Source organism: Vicugna pacos, chromosome 17 (genome assembly GCF_048564905.1).
Source record: "Vicugna pacos chromosome 17, VicPac4, whole genome shotgun sequence".
NCBI lineage: Eukaryota > Metazoa > Chordata > Mammalia > Artiodactyla > Camelidae > Vicugna > Vicugna pacos.
Genome location: NC_133003.1, coordinates 42,823,286 through 42,844,980, shown reverse-complemented (window position 1 = coordinate 42,844,980; position 21,695 = coordinate 42,823,286). Strand labels below are relative to the sequence as shown.

Below are 21,695 nucleotides of genomic sequence, written 5' to 3'. Positions count from 1 at the left end.
TTAATGGTGGTGAGACATAGAAAACATGAGTTTCATCAGAGTTTCCATTAAACAGAATTTACCTATTGGCCCATGGACATCATTATCAGAACTACTGCACAGGTTTTCCGTTCACTGACATTACACTGGCATTTCTTTTATAATCATGTGGTAGACTGATTTACTAGCTTAAATCCTTTACCCTTCCCTGTATTTACATAATTGCTATTGCTTCCTTGTAGGTGGAGTATACTTCCCTGCCCCTGATTTTGGACTTGACTTGTAAGTTGCTTTGACCAATAGCATGTGAGTATAAGTCACAGTGTTCTGGCTACAGACCTAGGTTTTAGAACCCTGTGTGCTTCTGCTCACTTTCTTTTTCCTTTGGTATTTCTAAAGGAAGACGTCCTTTGGCTAGTCTGCAGTCCAAGGAGAAGGAAAGAAACTTGGAGCAGAGCTACTTCAGCTGATTCACAGACTCAAGTAATAAGCAAGCTTCCCAGCTAAGCACAGCGCAGGTGAGCGGAACCTCAGCTGTCTTGTAAACGAGAGATAAATTCAATTTTTATTATTTTTAGCCACTAAGTTTTGGGGTGATTTATTATGCAACAATAGCTAGCCATCATAGATATTACCACTCCTTGAACCTAAGTCAGCATAGTCTGGATTCTCCTTCGTGCAAAGCCTGGGATAAGGACTGTTTGTCTTTTGTCACGTATGACTAATTTATTTGAAAATATGATCTCAGAGGAGTGAAGGACGGGACGAGGTAAAAAAGGAGCAAGGAAGGCCAATACAGGATGTATCACTGAGTTTTCCAAACTAAGTATGAATGCTTGTTCAATAGCATGGGAACATCTAAGAAGTTTATTGTGTCTAATGCCTCTCTGGACCATGCACCTAGATAGAACATGAGGGAAGCATTTTACTTACTGGCTTCTATACCCAGTGATAAGTTGATTAAATGCTTCATCATGTAAAATAGGACAGTTACAGCAGTGAAAGGAGAAGGTGTCAATAACAGTGCTAGCACAACCAGTATAACTCAACTCTATTCTGGGCCATGTGATCACCCTACATAATGGTCCAAGGTTGTCCTAGGAGACATCTCTCCTACACATCCAAGGTACAAATACACAATTCCAATCAGGTTTGTGTGTGCACTTAATATTATAGGATCCAAAAACTGCTGAATAGGAAATGAGAGTTGTAAGAGAAGAAAGTTTGTCGGGTAACGTCTGTGTTAGGCTTGATAAAACATTGCCTTGAATATTTGGTCAGACTGAGAAGATTTGAAATTGTGCAGAAAAAGGCATCAAATTTAGTTTCCATTTTGCACCACTCAGATCTATTCAAAGCCTTCATTAAGTCCCAATCAGTAACAGAGTGAACTTCTGGATTAAGCCAGACAAATTCTTTGAAATCACTTAAAAACAAGAGACTTAGAGAAAGATAGCTACAGCCCCACTGAAACTACACTTGGGATGGTAATTAATACCTGTTACCTCATTTCTTTCCCACCAAATGTAGATTCCCCCTACCCTCAGCTAGCAGTTTGGCTGTCCTAGACTGTCTGTTGACCTAAGCCAGACCTACTTCCCTGGGGAGAGTGTACCCTTAGAACCCTTTCCCTAGCAAGACTACGTTGCCACACTTGCCTTTTCACAACTATTATTTTACAGTAAAACCCAGGAGATATTCCAGTGTAGAGTCAGCATTACAGATATACTTCTCCAAGACTTCACTGTGTAGCATAAAATTTTGCTCCTTATCATACTAAGGGTTACATAGTCCCAGCAATATATTAACTTCTTTCTTTGTCTGTGGATCACTAGATAGGACAATTAAAGAGATCAGGTGGAAGTCATGGAATATTAATTGAGTCTGCTAGGGAAAGTCTTCTTCCCTTAGGATTCGGAACCTCTAAGCTAAGGGATCTGAAATTGCAGGGATGGGAGCACAAATTCTGCAAATGGATAAGTGGGCAGGATGGTAAGAAAGAGTGATTGTACTACTGTCCTTCATTTCATAGATCTGCATATTCTACTCACTGTGGACACCACTATATATCAAATGCAGGTGCAGTGCATATATCACATCCTAGATGACTGGGCTCTAACTCTACAGGGTGAGTTCCTGGAGTTGTCAACTTAGCTAAGTCTTGAACAGTTCATTCCATCATTATATTTGACTGGCTGTCTCTGAGGGGCACGTAGCACAAATGTTGAAAATCCTATTGTCATTCACCCATTGTCATTCACACTTTGACATAAAATGGATCCCTTGGACTTAGGTGATGATATACCCGATGCCACAATGATAGCGTAGGTATTCTGTAAGTTCTCATTGGTGGTGCTGGCAGAGGAATGGCAGGCAGGGAAGGAAAATCTATATCCTGAGTAGCTTTCAATTATGATAAGAATAAATCAGTTTTCTTCAGGACGGATAATGTCTATTTTAATCAACTTGCCATCAAGTGGGTGCTTGGATTCCTGATGAATGGTGCAATTTTAGGAGTCATGACTGGTCTCTATTGCCATCAGAGTAGTCTATCAATAGTGGCAGTAGCTAGTCATCCACATACTGAATAAGTATGTGGTGTTGAATTCATATTTCCATTCATGAGGCTGTGGCCACTTAATTCATGGGCTTTTCCACCAACACTTGTATGGCCAAGAAGACAGAATGACTGACATTCAAGAATAAGTTATGCTCTCCAGTTTTGTGGTTGAGTGCCTCTTTGCAGCAGATGCCCTCTATTGGGCATGAATATGAAATGCACAAATTATGCTTGCTCCCATGAGTCTATCTCCAGTGTCTCTTTGTTCTTACTTCCTGATTTTCTATTCTTGTTCTCTCCAGACTTTTTACTACCTAGGCAAACCATTCACTACTGCTCAAGAGTCCATGTATATTCATAACTCAATTCCCTGCTCCCTCCCTACAAAGAGAATAATAAATGGACTGTTCACAGCTCACTCCTCCAGAAAGATTTCCATTTACCATTTTGTTTAGAGCCACTCCTGAAATGGGATATAATGCCATAGTAGTCCATTTTGGGCTCACACCAATATGTCACACCAGCTGAACTATTATATAGCCTTGATATATTTTCCCTCTTCTTTCAATTGATCAGTATTTCCAGGTACAGTAAATTTATGTTCCTGAAAAATGCAGAAAGCCTACCAAATGATGTGCCTCTTTATTAATGATAGTGAGTTTATGATGAAATAAACTGTCCTATCTTAGAAGGGATATCTCAGGATGCTATAGATATTTGGAAACCTAAAAATGTTAATGCAGCAGTCCCAGAGGCTTTGTGAGCTCATCTCCCATCATTAAAATTTAGCATTTCTTTATAAGGAAGATCTGGTGGTGATGAACTCCCTCAGCTTTGTTTATTTAGGGAACTTTTTATCCCTCCTTTGTTTCTGAATGACAGCTTTACTGACTATAAAATGCTTGGTTGACAGTTACTTTCTTTTAATATGTTGAATGTGTCACCATATTCTCTCCTGGCCTGGAAAGTTTCTGTTGAGATATCTGCCTGCAGTCTTACGGTGGTACCTTTGTATGTAACTTCTCTCTTTTCTCTTGCTCCTCATAAAATTCTTTCTTTGTCTTCGACCTTTGACAACTTAATTATAATGTGTTTAGCTGTAACCCCCTTGAAGGCTCGACAATTTGGGATCCTTCGGGCTTCATAGACCTGGACGTCTATTTCTCTCCTCAGGTTTGGGAAATGTTTAGACATTATAGCTTTAAATATACTATCTGTCCCTATCTCTTTCTCTTCTCCTTCTGGAATTCCTGTAATGTGAATATTGTTTTTTACATTGTGTTCCCGAAGTCCTGTAGGCGTTCTCCACTCTTTCATTCTTTTTTATTTTTTTTCTTTTTGCTCATCTGGCTGGTAACTTCCAATGTCTTAGCCTCCAGGTCACTGATTCTATCTTCTGCCTGGTTATGTCTACTTTGGAAACTTTCTTTTGAATTTTTTAGTTTAGTTATTGTATATTTCAACTCTAGGATTTATGTTTGATGATTACTATTTCCTTGTCAAACTTTCTGTATTGTTTATGAATTGTTTTCCTAATTTGGTATAGTTTTCTGTCTGTGTTTGCTTATAGTTCATTAAACTGCCTTAACAGAATTGTTCTGAATTCTAACAGTTCATAGTTCTCCATTTCTTTAGGGTCAGTTATTGGAGGATAATTACTTTCCTTTGGTGTTACCATATTTACCTGATTTTTCACAATCCTTGATTCCTTACATTGTTATCTCTGTATTTGAGTAATAGGGCTCCTCTTTGAGACTTAGAGATTTGCTTTGGCAAAGAGTGTTTCACCAGTCAGCTCAGTGTGGGTTTCTGGGCATGTCTGATGATGTGTCTTTGGGCAAGTAGGGACTGCTAAAATAGTCTGTTTTTGAGCAAAGCAACTATTCAAGCTTTGGGGATGGGGATGGGGATGATGTCACTGGCTGAGAACTGTTGACTAGGATGGTTGAAGTGGTTCCCTACCCAAATGAAGCTGTAAGAAGGGCTCCAACATTACTTGAAATCTCTGGTCAGCCTTACCAGACGGTCAGGACTGGGTACTATATACAGCAGTATATGGAGTTGTGAATTAGCATCCCTGCCCTGGCAGGGCAGCAGGCCAGAGCATAGGACCTGCACAGTTCACTCTTTGAGGGTCGAAATCAGACCTGACTGTGCACAGACTTTCCTGATCAGGTGTGGCCACTGGTGTTGCTCTGTATTTGTAGGAAGGCACATGCTGTGCTCTGTGTTCAAGTAGCACCACATATAGGGTTCTTAAATGGCCTACACACCTGCCCAGGTGCTCTCACTGGGTTCCCTGGTCAAATAAGCTGAAGGCTGTATTTAGCATGATCAGGGCTATGAATGATATTCCCTGCCTGGGCACCATAGGTTAAACAACTATAAAGACAATAAAATTCTTTGTCCTCTTAACTCAAGCCAACCCCCACCCCAAATTCCTTGTCCAAACATGGCCACTGGCTTTACTCTGCAAACTGTTGTCTCTGTCTGCCCTTCTTTTGGCCTGAACACTGCTGGCCCACGCATCTTTCAGGTATTTTCACCAGCCCTTTCGTCATATGGAGTGGAGAAGACACTCTCCACAATCACTGAGGCTATGTCTGTGTCCCCTTGCCTGGGTGGAATGGTGGGGCACCCCAGGCTATTATCAATTTCCCAAACAGGATTTCCAGCTGGGAGGAGCTGCGAACTACCCTCAGCCTTGTGTCTGAGTTAATCCCCTTCCTGTGCATAGCCTGGGAGCCCAATCCTAGCTTTGCGCTAGGTGTGCTCAGTTCTGCCCACCTTTCTGTTGGCTTGAGCACCACTTGGCTACACAGCTTCCAGGGTTTGTCGCCAGCCCTTCTGGTCATGTGTGGCTGGAAGCCATCTTACACAGCAAGTGGGTCTGTGACTCAGCACCTTGCTTGGGTGTGTGCAAACTGGGCTCTACGGCAGGCAGAGCTACTTACTCAAGGATCTGAATCAGGCAGGTCTGCACCCTGCCAAGGTCCTTGGTCAGAGTGCTCGCCCAGTGTGGTCCTGTAAATAAGCAAAGCCACTAGTAGGGATTACTTTGGGGACTATAGGTATAAGCTTGGTCACTCTCTCTCTGCCATGAGTGGACACAGCAAGAAAGCAGCTGTCTACGAGCCAGGAAGAGAATTTCCATCAGAACCTAGCCATGGTGGCACTCTGATCTTGGCCTTTCAGCCTGCAGAACTGTGAGAAAATATATTTCTGTTGCTTATGTCACCTAGTCTACGGTATTTTGTTATGGCATTCTGAGCTGGCTAATCAATACTTATCTTTTTTTTCTTTAATCATGATAACAGCAAATACCATTTGATTATTGATTTATAAAACCAGACCTTTCCTGCTGAGTCTTTTAGTCCTAAAGAGAAGGGGTACTATTTCTGTCTATATTTCCAGCATGTGATATACTACTTAGTCAGTGCTCACTAAATATAATTCTGTTGTATTGATTTTGTTGACCAAGCAAAATGTGTGATAGTTTGTTTAAGCAAATCCCAAGACACGATGCTATTCAGGTGAGGCAAACCTATGCCATGGTAATAAATAAACCTGGAATTTACCTGGTGTAACATAACCCAAGACCAGGGCAGGGTAGGTGGCTTGTGGCAACCTTCCACAAGTAATTCAGAGGCTAGGCTACTTTAAACTCTCAAATTCTCAGAGTCCTTTGCTTATAGCTGTGCTGAGGAGAGAAAAAAACTTGGAGAACATATACCCACATTTGTATATCAAGACCAGAGGGACACGTCCATTCTGCTCCTTCTCCACTGGAGGAGTGAGTCATTTGATTCTATGTAGATTACTGGGGCCCTGGAAATGAATGTTAGGTGAACACTAACAGTTTATGCCAGATGCTTTCTGTAATATGTTGAGAGTTTGGTTTTATAGTCTAAAATCATCATGTACACTTTCTGAAGAAACTGCCAGCAAAGCTCTTGAGCAGTGGTTTACCAGCAGCAAGAAGAGCTTATGATTTTACTTCCCTTTAAGTCAAACCTTAGATGTGTTTTAATATAATATGTCCCATAAATTCCTGTAAAAGTATTTTCTCATTTAATTAATCTAATGTAATCTAATATATCAATTAATTAATCTAAAAATTGGAAGAAATAGAGCAGTGACTCTAAATGTCTATGTGATTGTGCACTAAGAACAAAATAACTTTCAAACATCCCATATAGTTAATACCTTACTTATCTGAAAGAAGCATTATTCCTAGAAAAATTCTGTGATATTTGATTGCTCTATAAAACAAACATTATTCTTATTATCTTAGATAGTTCAAGTGAGTAGAGTCACTAGGAGAAATTAAACTTAAATTAAAAGAATTTACTCTAAAGGAAAAATAAAAATTACTTCAAGGTGGTTATCTAAATTAGTAATTCACAGTGATGGCATTAATTAGACAATTATTCCATGTTTACTTTCAGTTATAATACTACTTAATTAATGATAAAGCCTGAAATTTTCAAATCAGTCTCTTATCAAATAAAAAACTCCTAAATTCAAATTAAAATACTTAGTAGAAAATAAAGAAACTGATTATTAAAACTGGAATTCAAGGAAAACTCCCTTAAGAATAAAATGGGTGAGTCAAGGCATAAAGGATGAGTAAGAATTAATTGCACTGAAGGGAAAGAAAAATATGACTAACAGTGGGAACAGTAGGTACAAAGGTCCTGAATCAGAAAGGAAGCACTGAGTATTCAGAACATCAAAGATACGAGTGACTGAGAAGCAGCAGGACAGGCGAGAGGAGGGCAGGCAAGGGAGGGCAGGCAAGGCTAGAATAGCTTCCCAACATTTGTGACCTTCATACAATGAATGCCAAAGAAATACATAGTAATTACTCTAAATGTACCATTCACTCATTCCCTCACTCACTCATTTATTCATTCAACAAGCATTTTCTAGTGTTTCCTTACGATATAGATTTCTGAGAGTAAGGAGACAAAGATGAGTATTTGTTTATATATTTCTTTGTTTTACCCCAAGGAGCTCACATTAAATATTTTATTCAACAAATTCATTAATTTGCATGGCTGTAAATTAGACATTGGAAATTGTCTTGCATAGTATTTCCTTCCTACTGACTGCCACAATGTCAGCAGCACTCTCTGAGGCTGTTTCACAGACACCTTACTTTATAACCAGATTCTGTATGCATTTATTGAACATTTACTGTGTCCCAGAGCTGCCTTCAGTGCTCACACTTCTGTACTTCTGTCTTCTTTGGACCCACATAGGCCTAGCCTACACAATGTGCAGAAGTAGAAACGTAGCAAACGATTTTGTGCCTGTTATCTGAGATCTGTCTTTCTCTGGAGCCATTTCTTTTCTACCATGCAGCAATGGATGTGGACGTTTTCAGCCTTGCCATGATATCTCAGACCAAGGAAATAAAAGGTACAAATCAATATTTGGAGTTTATCTGTAATGGAATTGAAAGCTCTTTAACAGGACAACTCACTGTCAAGACATGGGAGATAATTGGATGTTTGGGGAAAAAATGTGGGAAGGGTTAAACTCTGAAGTCATTTCAGCAGGTTACATTTTTCTGACTAGTTTCAAATGAATAATCATTTGTAAATTATAAACTACAATGTGACTGAACCATCTTAAGCTATCCTCAATATCTTTATAGAAGCTTTGTAGCTAGTCTGTTCCCAATTTATTCATAGCATGTATTTCACAACTTTTTCTTTTAACAATCTATAGACTAGAACAGGTTGTTGTGTTAAGTCTAGATTTTTTTTTTTTCTTTTTTGGTGGTTACTGTTGTTACTGCCGGTTGACTTAATCCTCTTAAACTGACTTTCTCAACTGGAGAAAAAAACAGAACAAAACAAAACAAAATGGCAATGTATTTTCAATGCTGTACTTCATGGGTTTGCTAAATGGTCACAAACTTTTCTTTCTGAACACTACAGTGTAGATAGGTCTGTCTAGATATATATTCACCAATAAGCCAATAGTCCTTGGTATCCCTTAATGGTGAATACCATGCATGCAAACATCATTCAGCATTTATTCAATTATCATTAATTATCATTTCCCTGGAAGAAAGCCTGAGATAGGAATTCTTATTCAGGTAATTTGTAGGCTGAGTGCTTTCTGGGTAAAGGCAATGAGGAAAGGAGGATAGGGCAGAGGAAGACATAAGAGGCTGTAAACTAACCCATCTCAATGGAAAGCTCAGGGGTATGGGCTGCATCTCAGAGTTGATTCCACTCTGCGGAAAGCAATACAGCCTCGATACCCTCACGGCCGTCAGTCTTGGCTGTGGGCTTTGGAAGAGGGTGGGTGGAGAGCAGTGCATTCTCCCAGGCACAGCAGCTCCTGTTAACTGAGGGAGCTTCTCTGAAAAAAGACACCATAAGCCTTCAGCAGCCCACTCTCACCACAGCTGAGGGCTGCATGCACTGGCCTGGAAGAGTGATCTGAGCAGGGCAATAACAGCCTCCACTGCACAAGCCCGGCCTTGGGTCACCATTTGACAGCAGAATTTTAACCTAACTGGTTGCACAGAGTGACTACTCAGTCTTAAGTGATTATCAGAGGAGGAGGGAAAAAAGCCTTAATAAGAATACCTTATAAAAGTAAGTAAACAAGTATATATTTAAAGAGAAACCAAAAGTTACCATTAGTATTTTTCAAAGATTCTCAAAATTGTGCTGAACACTGGAATTTGACACAACATTGTAAAATGATTATAAATCAATAAAAAATGTTTTAAAAAAAAGAAGAGATTCTCCTAAAAGAAACTCCTTCAGACTCTCACTACCAATATCAAATTTTGGCACTTAGAATCGGTTTAATTGTTTCACTGTCTAAATTGTTTGTTCTTTGGCTATAGAACAACTTTGAAAACCCATTTCCTCCCTGCACTACCAGGAAAACAGAATGAAACACAAAATACATGGAGAAATATCTATTTGCTTTTCTTTAAAATATGCTAGGAAGTATGTAAATTTTACCAATTTATTCTCCAATTTGCATAATCTGACTTCTATTAATAATTTAGCAAACACAATGGAACTCTAAAACTCTGATTTATTTTAATGCAGAAATCATAAATAGTTTTTCTTCTCATACCACTTTACAACTTTTTCATGTTTTGCTAGCACATTGGAAATTCCAATATTAAATCATACCATTTTTCATTTTGATACATCTGTACAATTGAGACAGTCACTCCCTAGAAGGAGCAGTGTCTGATTCTTCATGTTTTGCCATGGAGTAGAGCCTTGACATTGGGAGGTGCTCAATGAATGTGCGTTGAATCAGTGAATAGAAACTGGAGTTACATTTTAGGAGAGAGTCAGGTTCTGAAGACAGCAAGTGAAGAAGGAATTTCATAAAATTGAATCTCCTTGAAAAGCTTATAAAACTCACGTTAAGTAACATGTATAGGTCTTGTGTATATATCCTTGTGTCTATTCTTTTAATTCCTTATTAGTCAATATTTCTTTATGCTTCTCAGTTGTTCTTCAATTTCCTTCCCACAGATAGTGACAAATTGTCACTATCTACTTGAAGGTCACTTAAACAACATATTTAATATTTTCCAGTGATGAGGAAACTCTAAAACAACCTTTACATATACTTCTCCTAGATTTTGATAGTTTGTATTTGTTGTTTTGGGTGATTACATCTATTGCCCATTTAATATGAAAAAAGAGAGGCATATCCTTTGCATAAAATTAAGTTTGCATAAATTAAGTGCATTAATTATACAATTTTATTGCATTGCTTCTTAAGTGGGTATAATTAACTCATTAACTTTTTAAAAAGACTTATTCCCATTGATTTTATTAAAACTTCTAAATTCCTTCCCATCTTCTTTTAGTTCACATATATTCATCATCTTGAAAAGTATTGAGTAAATGGTTTCCTTTAGACCTTTACATTGCAGTCATAACCAGTAGCCACTGCATAGTACCCAGATCTCTCCTTTAACAGTGACTTGCTTTACTATGTGCAGATTATCACATTGTTGTGTTTATAGACTTGCTTCCAACAGCTAATTATTGTAAACAACATAATGCTATATGGTACTGACTATAGTAAATATGATAATAACCATGCATACTCATCATAGCTTCATCTTTGGGAAACTATTTCTGAAAAGAAGCAATTGATGATCATTGGAATACAAAGTGAAGGAAAGGGGGAAATTTTGATTACTAGGTTTTAGAGATTTCAATTTGCTGAAAAAGTAAATCTCTAACATAATGACATGCAACAATGCGAAAGAAAAGGCTCCGTCACCACTTGGACAGCTGTTTGCATTTTCTTCCATCTGGAACTCAAGTGAAAAGAATAAAATTTTGTTTGATTGGAGAGACCCAGGTCAGGGAATTAAAAATGCAGCAAAATTCCCCTAAAGCAGCATGGTCCGCAAACTGATTTCCCCTAAGCCAGCACACATTTATTTCTTCTCCAATATAATCAGCATTCTGGGCATTAAATAAGATGGAGATTTTCCAGCAGTTATTTTCCCCTTCTCCCAGCCGCTGCTGTCATTCATTGTTTCCTTCCGAGGTACCATTTTAACCAAAAGTCCCGTTTCCATGTCGTAGAATCAAACAAGAGGACATTCTTAATCATAGGGAGAAAATAATACAAGGTTTGGGAAATTTTAACAGCTCTTCTTTGTCTGATCATACACAATAAGATACACACAGGTTCCTGGGACATAGCTTAAAACAACATTACATTAGTAGAGAAATATAACTACACAAAGAGAAGTTGGTCTATAGTGAAATCAATTTTACTATCAAATGGGAAACAAATTGAATCTTCTCTAAAGCTTACGTACCATGCTAACCATAAAGATATTAACATCTACAATTAATTCCAAATTAACAAACATACAGAATAGAGTTAACTTCTGCTTGAGTTGAAGTTTTGATAGATTATGGATCTATTGTTTGAATCTAGATCTTAAATCAAAAGAAGACTCCATCAGTAGAAATGGCTAAATTTCATTCTGCAGAGTATATCATTGATGTAGTTTTAGGCACTGATTATTTTTTAAAAAATGTTCTTGTATATACATATTCTAGTCTGGCTTCTGGGTTCTGTTATGAATGAATACTTTCCCCATAAGTCTACAAATGAGTTTACAAAAACAAGGGAATAATAAATGAAAAGCCTCATAACATGAAGTGGCCTTCAAGTTTCCGTAGACCCTTGAGGGGAATTTATCTGCTCGTTTGTCATTCTTTTTTTTCCTTGGGGGTCTTCAAAGTTTGTCTGTTTTTCATATGTCATTTTCTCTAGAAGAATGTCCCTGACTTCTCATCTTTGAACAAAGTTAGTTGTCATTCCTTCTGTACAGTTTCGTGGCCCTGCCCTCCATCATCTCCTCACTGAGCAGACAGAATGCCACCTTTCCTCTTTATCCCCCTGCTTTAAGCTCAAGGAAGGAAGGACCTTACCTATCTGGTTTAAAATCTGCATCACCTTAACCTATAGCTTGGGTATTAGAAGATATCCCATAGACTCTAAATTCTGGTTGGTCCTATTTATATAATTGATGACAGAATGGATGAATGAATAAATTAATGAAATGTGAGTTCTGTAGAAATTTTTTAAATAATTGCTAGGGCTTTATATTGGGTTAATAGCTAATAATGTCCTTCTAATTTTTCTTCTGATTTTCAATCTATGTTCAGCATACCCTGACATGATGCTGTATTGTGTGTAAAAACCTGTTCAGTTGGGCTAACATGCCCAAAGACTTAGAAAGAAAGAAAATAAACATCCATTCCAAAAAAAAAAAAAAAAGGAAAGAAAGAAAAGGAAACAAAGTTTTACCTCTGGCAGTATTTCATATAAAACTTTTAGTTATATAGAAAAAAAAAACACACCTTTGGGACCTTTTAACAAACATAGCATTTATGTGGAACCTGTATTTTAGCAATTGTGTTTACTCTGAGGGAAATAAATAGCCATTTTTATTAGAAAATTATCAGATAGTTTTATTAAAATGCTCAATTGATAAACTGATTTTTTAAAATTCTAAGTTAATATTTATGTGTTCCCCAGAGTATAAACTGCATCACACTATCTAAAGTTCCCACAGTTTGGATTTCTACAGGAATCATTCCTACATTGTCTTTATAAAACTACAAACTCTAATTCTAAAGCAAGTATCTGGCCCAGATTAATCTTTTTTAATAAATCAATGTTTTCATAGATAAAACTTGCTTAAGGCAAGCTACACCTGCATAGGCAAAAGCCATTTAAATTTTACAGCACTTTCTTAACGAAGAAAAATAGCTAAAGGGCATTTCTCAAGGGTTGGCAATTTATAGATTATTCATTATTGAACTACTGCAATGCAAACAACTGACTAAGTTGCTTTCCCCCACCCCAGACAAGATGAGTTAGATTCTTCTTTCAATTGAAAAAATCCATTTGTCAGAAAAGAATTAAAACTAACCCTAGTAGAAACTGTGTACCCATGTATTTTTATGTGGCAAAATCTCAGTGTCCTCAAAATAAATTTCCAGTATATTCATTGCTACTTTTCCTTTATCAAGTTTTCATTTCAAGAAGCTTGGTTAAATTTTTATCTGAATCTGCGCTCAACCCAGAGGCTGGCCCGGATTTCTTAACCTCACACTATTGACATTTGGGTGGTGAGGGAAAGTCCTTGGTCTTCACTCACATGATGTCAAGTGTGAGGATCAAAAACGTCTCCAGACATTGCCAGATGTTCCTTGGGGAAGAGGGAGGCAACCAATTCACCTGCACTCAAGGACTGCTAGCCTAGCCAAATGAAAGAGCCAAACAAAATCAACGCTGTGTCTATTAACCAGAGAAACATACTCTCTGGTATTTCTGGACAGTACAGAACGAAGCACTTCATTCAGTAATGATCAGGGTCACTGCTTGCGTTCTAAACTGTGGCTTTTGTGCCTGACTTTGAAAACCCAGGAGATACGTTATACTTGGAAACTGGGCAGAGGGCATGTACAGACATGCCCTGGAAACAGAACTAACCCATTTGATTATTTCTACTGCTGAGATTTATGACTTTAGAGTCAAAACCTCCACCTCCCATTCCAACCCTTAGTTAGGACAGCTAACCTAGTCACCCAAGTGAAAGCATGAAGTGAATTCAGCCCTTCTGACCCTGTTGCATGGTTCCTGCCTTCTCTCAACAAATTCCAAAGATTGCTGAACTGAAAACTGCTGGAAGTATTAGTCAGAAACTTACAGAGCGAAGGAGAAAGAACAACACACACACACGCACACACATTTTGAATAAGAAGTTGTATGTCATCTGACCTTCTCCTAAAATTTATTGCACACCTGCCCACACAGACTGGTTTTAACTTTCTTTCTCTTCATGATAGCATTAAATTGAATGGTTTAGAGTTTGGTCTAGTGTCCTTTCTGAATTGAAAAAAATAGTTTTCTCCTTGCAGGTCCATTTTTCCTATGTGTGCTGTTCCTGAAATGCTCACAAATATGGTGGCCTTTTCCAATTTGTCTGTCTCCTAGGTGAGGAGCTGCCTGTCTTTCAGTGACCTAATTATTTCCACTAAAAGGGAGAGTTCTGATAGGACTAGCACTTCAGGGCTTCTTGGTTTTGTTTTGTTTATTGAATTTTGTTTTGTTTGTTAGTAAACAGGGAGCTGGGAGGAGATATTTACATAAGATTTCAAGTAGGATCTCAGCAAATAGTATTTCCTGAATCCTGTTACTTTGTTCAAAATAAGGCAGTAAGCATGTTCACAGAACATTACCAAAAGCCGTCGGAAGTACAGAGCCTTCACTGTTAAACTAATTTGATAAAATGCAGAGACAATAATTGGATTATGGATTAATTGTCTATACACACTAAATTATGGGGGTTTGATCTGTTGTAGCTGATTTCTTTGATTGTATAAAGTAAGACATGCCTATTGTTTGCAGTGCCAACTGATGTCTGCTGAGGTCCTGCAACCCCCAAACTTCCAGCCTTTAGGCATCTTCCTACTCGTGCTTCCCTGATGTGTGTTTACCCTAGCAAAATGCACTGCCCTGGGTAATGTCTAAGCACACAATGAAAAATTCCAAACCAGTTGGCCTGTCTCAACCCTGTGTCTTCATTTTAATCAGTCATAAATCCCACTAACCTCCCATATACCAGAGCCTCACTTATAGCCAATCAAAAATCCCTTTGTGTGCACAGCCCCTTCATCAATATAGCCAGTAGCACCATATCTCTTAAACTTTCTTTGTGTCGCCCAACTTTGTTCTTTTGCAGTAGACTGGTAATGAGAATGAGGCCAAAATTCTGCCAAAACACTTCAGAGGGTTCACTAAATTCAAACAAACAAAAAATCTGTGTTTAGTCATCTCCTTAAATCACAGATACTTTGCTGTGGAAGGCATATAGTGTCAATTTCTCTTCTGAGGACTTACAAATTCTTGATATTCAACTGGGGACTTTCCAACGCATCTGTTTTTGAGTCAGTGTTGATTCACAACTTGGTTCAAACTCTGAAATGGCTTCATCATCAACGTGTGGGTAATATTGATCCCCTAAATGTCATGCATGGTAATTATCTGGCACTGTGAGGTTGTCTTGTGAAGCAAAGTGTGTATCCAGTGTTATAAAGGAGTTTTTATAAAGGATGCAAGTTAGAATATCATTTCAATTAAAAAAAATGGCTTGCTTACATCATCTCATTTATTCCTTACAGAGACTAAATTGGGTAAGGCCCATTAACCCTATTACATGGATGAGCAAACTGAGTCTTAGAGACGTTTTTATTAATTGCACATTACTTGGAAGTTGGCCCCAGTTTTTATAGCTACAATATGTAAAACTAAGACTTCAGAATGTTTGTCTGAATTCAAAACCATACTCTTATCTAAAACTTTCTTCTTTACAAACTATCCACCCATTTCTTCCTTTTGAAAGTAGGTCAAGGTGCTTATCTTTCACAGTCCTTAATAGAATAGAGTTCTATGCTCAACTATCAATTTTTACCTAAGAGAGATTCTATAGTCTGTTTAATAAATCTGCACAAGAGAACCTCCTACTTATTATACACATTCCTGTAGAGATTTGAAAAGAACAATGCTTGCAATTCATTTCCATTGAGCAAATATTTATTGAGAGATGGTTAGGGACAAGGTAACAAGGACCACGAGGCTACAAACATGCCGAAGTTTATAATCTATCAGGGAAGCAGAGACAAAGCAGAATGAGATCATTTTAATAGGGTATTCAAAGCATTGCTGTGTGTTTTCATAAAAGTATTAGACAACATAGGAATTTTTTGTTTTGCTTTGTTCCTTAATAGTGTTAGAGTGGGAAAGACCTTTTTACTTAAGATATCAAATTCAAAATTCATAAACAAAAAAATTGGTATATTTATGTACATAAAAATAAATTCTGCATGACCAAGAACATCAAAAGCAAATTACATACATGGATAAAAATATCTAGAATTTATTGACAAGAACCTACTTTCCTTAATATATAAAATACTCTTAAAACTTAGATGACACATGATACATATATACACTGTTATTTATTGCAGCATTACTGACAATAGCAAAAATGTTGGAAATATATGCTCATCCAAGAGGACTGGTTCTATGTATTATGTGAATGGATACTGTAGCATATTATGCATCCATTTAAAAACTCAAGTTTTTTATTTTAAACTGACTTAAAATATTCTATATATTGAAGAAGATATATTGCAAAGTATTAAAGGTAGGACCCCAAACAAAACTTAACTTAGGCTAAAATAAGTTTGTATTTTTGTATACATACACACACACACACACACACATATATGGTTAACTTACAGGAAATTCATAACAATGTTTGACTACACTAGGATCTAGGCAACCAGAAGTTAGAAATGGAAAGGAACCTTTTCACTGTTACAAGTGAATTCAAGCCCTCATCAAAATTTAAACACAAAAAGAATATCTTGTCAAAGACATTTTAGGGAGGCTTCTAAGGGAGGACTTATAAAGAGTTTAATGGAAAGTTAGAAGATAACTGACTTGACGGGAAAGAGAAGCATTTCAGCCTAGGACACGGTGAATGAGTTTAGCTTTAGAATAATTGAATTCATCATGCTAGGGCTTGTGTAGATAAAGTTGTCTGGTGGCGAGTTGGCAACATGGGGTCTAAAATTTTGATGTTTAGCTTCTCGTTTCTCCAAACCTACCGCACTAAGCTGCCTCCATTCCATATTCATGCCAAGTCTTGTCTTGAGTAAGTCATCCTAGGCCATAAGCCCTGACTTCTCTTAGTTATCTGAGAAGGGAATTCTGATGAATGGAGGATGCTGTAGTTTAGTGACCACTAAAGAGTTGTATGACATCTGTAGATGTGAAAGTTGAAGTTAACAGACAGACAGGAAGACCATAAGACCGGTGTTGATGTTATACTATATAATTTCCCCTAAAATTTCTTTCTCCACTGTGTTTCTTACCAGCTGTGGACACTGGCTCGATTTGCTTACAGTTTTGCACCCTTCTTCTGAAATCAGCACACTGACATCTCCTGTGAGCCATCTATCTCTATTCTCATTCTCTGTGGTTTAGGAAAGGCTGACCTCCATCTATGGAACCAGAGCCAGACCCATGATGTCTGCCAGCCCAGTCCGTCCCCATGAGCCACAGTTAGGGAAAGCAAGTGAGTTAAAAAGAAAGTGTCTCAATAGTAGAACCGTTTGTAATTATTCAAAGCAGAGATGAGCCCTCTTCCACAAGGGATACTTGCTAAGATATAAATGTGTAAGCCTAGAATTTGGGGGTCAGCTACATAAAGTGAGTGAGGTATTGGAGAATAACGTTAACACCAAAGAAGGCAGAAGTGTGTGTGTGCAGGTATGTGTGTGACAAAGAGAGTAAATCAGATTACGTCATTTGAGTTTCTGGATCAAAGCCAAATTCCTTCTGAAACTTTATTTCCTGAGGCAAAAAACTCTATTTATCTGTCTATCATCATCATCACCACTATTCTACTTCATAATCCTTCCCAACTGAGGTTTTATTATTTAAGAGAAATCTGGCTTACATGCTGTAATACTTGCCAATTTGGTAGATACAATTATAAAACTCCATGATTTGAATTGTTCGTCTATTTAAGACACAGTTTTATAAAATTTGTGAACATGAGTGTATAGTTTTTTTACCAGGCACTTCTAAGGGGTTCAGTAAACACTTGACTGATTGCTCTCATGTCTCTTTATTTCAGTACACTGCAACAAATGTTTCCAGCAAGTATGATAGTCGAGGCTTTGCTTCACTAAAATAAGCACTCATATTATGCAAAGTATAGAGTCAGTTAACTGACTTTGTAAGGCTGGGTCCAAGACTATAGTGCTTGAATTTTGATATAGGACAGGAAATCTGTTTGAAAAGAAGCCAGATTTCTTGTGAATAACCTTATTTCATTATTAGCATATGTGTTATGCTAATCTTTCTTTCTATAATGTCTGTCTTTCTATAATGCCTATCTCTAATGAGTTTCTCTTTCGCTTTAAAGGAGGAGAGAAATCTGTAATGTTTTATAAACAGTGTATAAATAACACTTAAATTGCAGTCAAAATAACAATATATTTTAGATCGCATGAATCAGATCTATGTACCTCATAAGTTCACTTTTTACAATGTACACTGGATATATTACAAATAACATATTGTTATGTTTGGCTCTCCCAAAAAGCAATAAATAAAATCCATGTTTAATGGCATTTACATATTAGTAGTAGCTGAAATTTTATAGCTGGACCTTTACTGTAAAAAAAAATGCAGTTATTTGGGAATCTGTACAGCTATAAACCTGTACATAGATTTTTACAGTGCTGAGTAAGCTTGTATAAAATTAAAGCATAAAATTTCCCCACATGGCTACTTTGGTTTTCTTTGGGAATATTATTCATTTGAGGATTTTTATTTCAAATAGCAAATGTATGGAAGTCCTTTTTTTTTTTTTGCTTTTGCTTGATGCAGACCAAATTAATGAAACTAATATAACAAGCAGACAGAAATCGTATGTCAAAGACACTTGCAAGACATTTTGCATAGAAATGTCCTTGTGTTTTGACATTCTGATTTCTTGTTTTCTGACAGTGCTATAATTTGCTTTAAGAATTGTTTTAATCAGTTGCCAAATGTTTCTTATGCTGCACTAGATAAAAATAATTGAACTTTGTAAAGAAAGATGTAGCAAAGTAGCTGGGGTATGATTCATTTTTTTTTTTCACTGACCCTTCCGTCTTTCAAATCTAGGTCTAATTAAAGACAATGCTTCCTAAAAGAGCTGATCACCAAAGATGATTTTAATAAAGGTTTACAGGTTGGTTTTGATAGCACTGTCGTTTTGTTTAAATAGAGGACTAACATTGTAGCTACAATGACCAGAGTCAGTAATTAAACGTCTCTCAGTCTCTCAGCTAGCCCATGTTAAACCTGCAGCTTCTGAGAGCTTATAAATCCATGAAAATTAATGTCTTTGGAACTATCTCAACTCAAGAAGGATATTTTTTCAATTAGCTATAGAATTGAGCCTTGCTCTTTCCCTAAAGGGTGTAGTGGATTGCAGAATGGTTATTTATAGAACTACTTTAAATACAATCATGGCCTCTTCTTTTGAAAAAAAAATATGTCCACTAAATTTTTTTCATTTCACTTTGAGATAAAAGCTGTCTTCCTTTATTTATGAGATTCTATTCACATAAAGCAAGGTTGTATATTAAAGAAAGTACACCAAAAAAAATGGGAAACACCAAATCCTGATCTTATATTTATTTGTAGGACTTTTATAACTCATTAAAGGCTTAGAAATCGCCTAAAGAATAAGAGGTACTTGGGGGACAAACATTTCCCCATTTGCCTGTTCAGTATCCATTATCTTTTCTGTTTGTGATTATTCAATTCTCCTTTGTAAAATCTCTCCTTCCCTGATCCCCACAGCACGCAATCCATTTTCCCCTAGTTCCTGTTATCTACTTTTTGGAACTCTTTCGTCTCTAATCTTTCTGAAACCTGAATTTCCAGCTACCCCTTCAAGTCTGTCAGCCTACCCTGGGTCCTTCTAATTAGGTCATTTTTGGCTGGTGGGAGCTCAAGTTGGTTTTTGTTGCTTGCTCTCAAAGAATCCTTGCTGACTTTAGCTCATTAAATGAAAGCACAATTAGGTCATGAACTATGTCTATCATTGCTTCATGCCCCAGCGTGTCTGAAGACACAGTACGTACTCAAGCAATGTTTGCAGAATTAATAAAACCTAGAGGAATGGAGTGGCATGTCAGTCCTCACAGCCAGATTGTACCAGTGCCTGAGCTAGAGACTAAGTTCTCCTTGAGTTTTTCTATCATTATTTCTTCCTAACACGCAGCCTTCTGTTAAGCTCTACATGCCCTTCTCCAGTTTTTCTGAAGGCAGAGCTTCCTACATTGCTGGTTCTTGACATGTGTGCTATTTCTTTAATATTTCTCTAATATGGTCAATTTATACTATCCTGATACTTCTGAGCAAAAACATATTCCAGGAATGCCATTAGATGACAAATTTATTAAAGTCATAATCATTAAAATCCTCTTTAAGTCATAAGTCCAAAATTATGACATAAAATTGAGTACAGATTATAAACAATTATTTTCTCATTCCTATATATTCAACACACAGTGAACTGCATAACGTTTGCATAGGAAAAATAAAAGATCTTGCAGTTTAGGTGAGAATATAGATAGAATATAAATAACTTCTTGACTTAAAAGATTTTACAAGGGTAGAATCAAACTCTTGAACACATCCTGTAAGGCTGCCCACTGTCTGGCCTCATGTTTTTTCACCTCAAATCTCGCCTGCTTTGAACAACCAGAGCCTTCCAACCCCACTCTCATTTTACCTCATTTCCTCCATATACACTGGCATCTCAGAGAAATGTCTTGGACCCTTATTTATACCCATATGCATATTCTTGTTCTACGTCTAATGCCATTCCCTGGGCTTTTTATTATCATCCTTTAAGGCCCAGAAAAAAATATTAACTCATTCATTACCTCTTTTCCAGTTAATTCAGTCTGGATGATTCAGATGCCCTCCCATATGTCTTACAACATGTTCTATAAACATTTGTTCTAATATTAAATGCATTCAACCATAATTGTTTTTACACATTTATCTCTCCCAATATTCTACACAGTCTTCAATGGTGAGACATGAATCTTGTTCATTTAATTATTTTCCCCACTTCTATCCATGCTTAGTGGCACATTTTGGACTCAACATATATTTGACAAAGAAAATCATAAATGAAATAAAATACAAAGTAAGAACTCAACCCTCAGGTCAGGATTCTTTCCATCGCATCAAGCTGACTTTATCCATAACAGACAGGACAACAGATATTATATTATGATCTAACTATAAATCCAAATGATTTTCTTTCATTTCAAATATATTTATGAGTAGATTGTGTAAGACTGGAAAGGGGAACATAGACAATTATGATCGTTTAAGTTATACATTTTCTAATTTAAATATCTATAGGTTTTAAAATATATTCTTTTGTTTAGAAAGACCATTTAATTATTTCACTTCTTCACTTTGTGTGGTGTATGTGTCACCGTTAAGCTCATCATAATATTGTGATTTATATTCACTCAATTCCAATTATAAATGTGACTTAAACTAAATAAATAAATAAGCAAGTAATCACATCTCAACCCTCAAGCTTTGCTTTTGTTGAATATGACATGAACACAGTTTGTAACCCTGGTTGACTGGGTAATTGGTACTGTGTAGACTTGGTCTGTATTTGCTTCATAGTGTATCTTCATTCTCAAGCCATGGATTCTATTAGACTTAATTATGCTCCCCCGCTACTTTAAATGGAGGGTATCCTCAAAATGAGGGTTGTGTCTATTAAATTTAATTACTTCCCTCTGTGGATCAAGTGCCAAAGATGCCAGTACTAAAAGAAGGTTGTTGTTAAGAGAGGGTGCTTCTAAACTGGAACACACATTTATAAAACAGCTCCCAATTTCTTAGTGTCATGGTTGCAATCAGCTGTGTGCAGTTCTTCCATAAGTTTATTCTTCTTTAGTAATATGCCTTATGGAGTTAAATATCCCAAATGAATATGCATGCATCTTCT

At 37.0% G+C, this 21,695-nt stretch overlaps 1 long non-coding RNA gene across 1 annotated transcript in view; it reads left to right on the top strand.

Moving 5' to 3' along the window:
- The first annotated feature begins 219 nt into the window (after positions 1-219).
- Positions 220-21,695, top strand: part of LOC140686604 (uncharacterized) — an 85,929-nt gene continuing 64,453 nt past the window's right edge. The window contains exons 1-2 of the long non-coding RNA XR_012060440.1: positions 220-285; positions 379-497. This is a non-coding gene — a long non-coding RNA (uncharacterized lncRNA). The remainder of the gene's footprint in view (positions 286-378; positions 498-21,695) is intronic.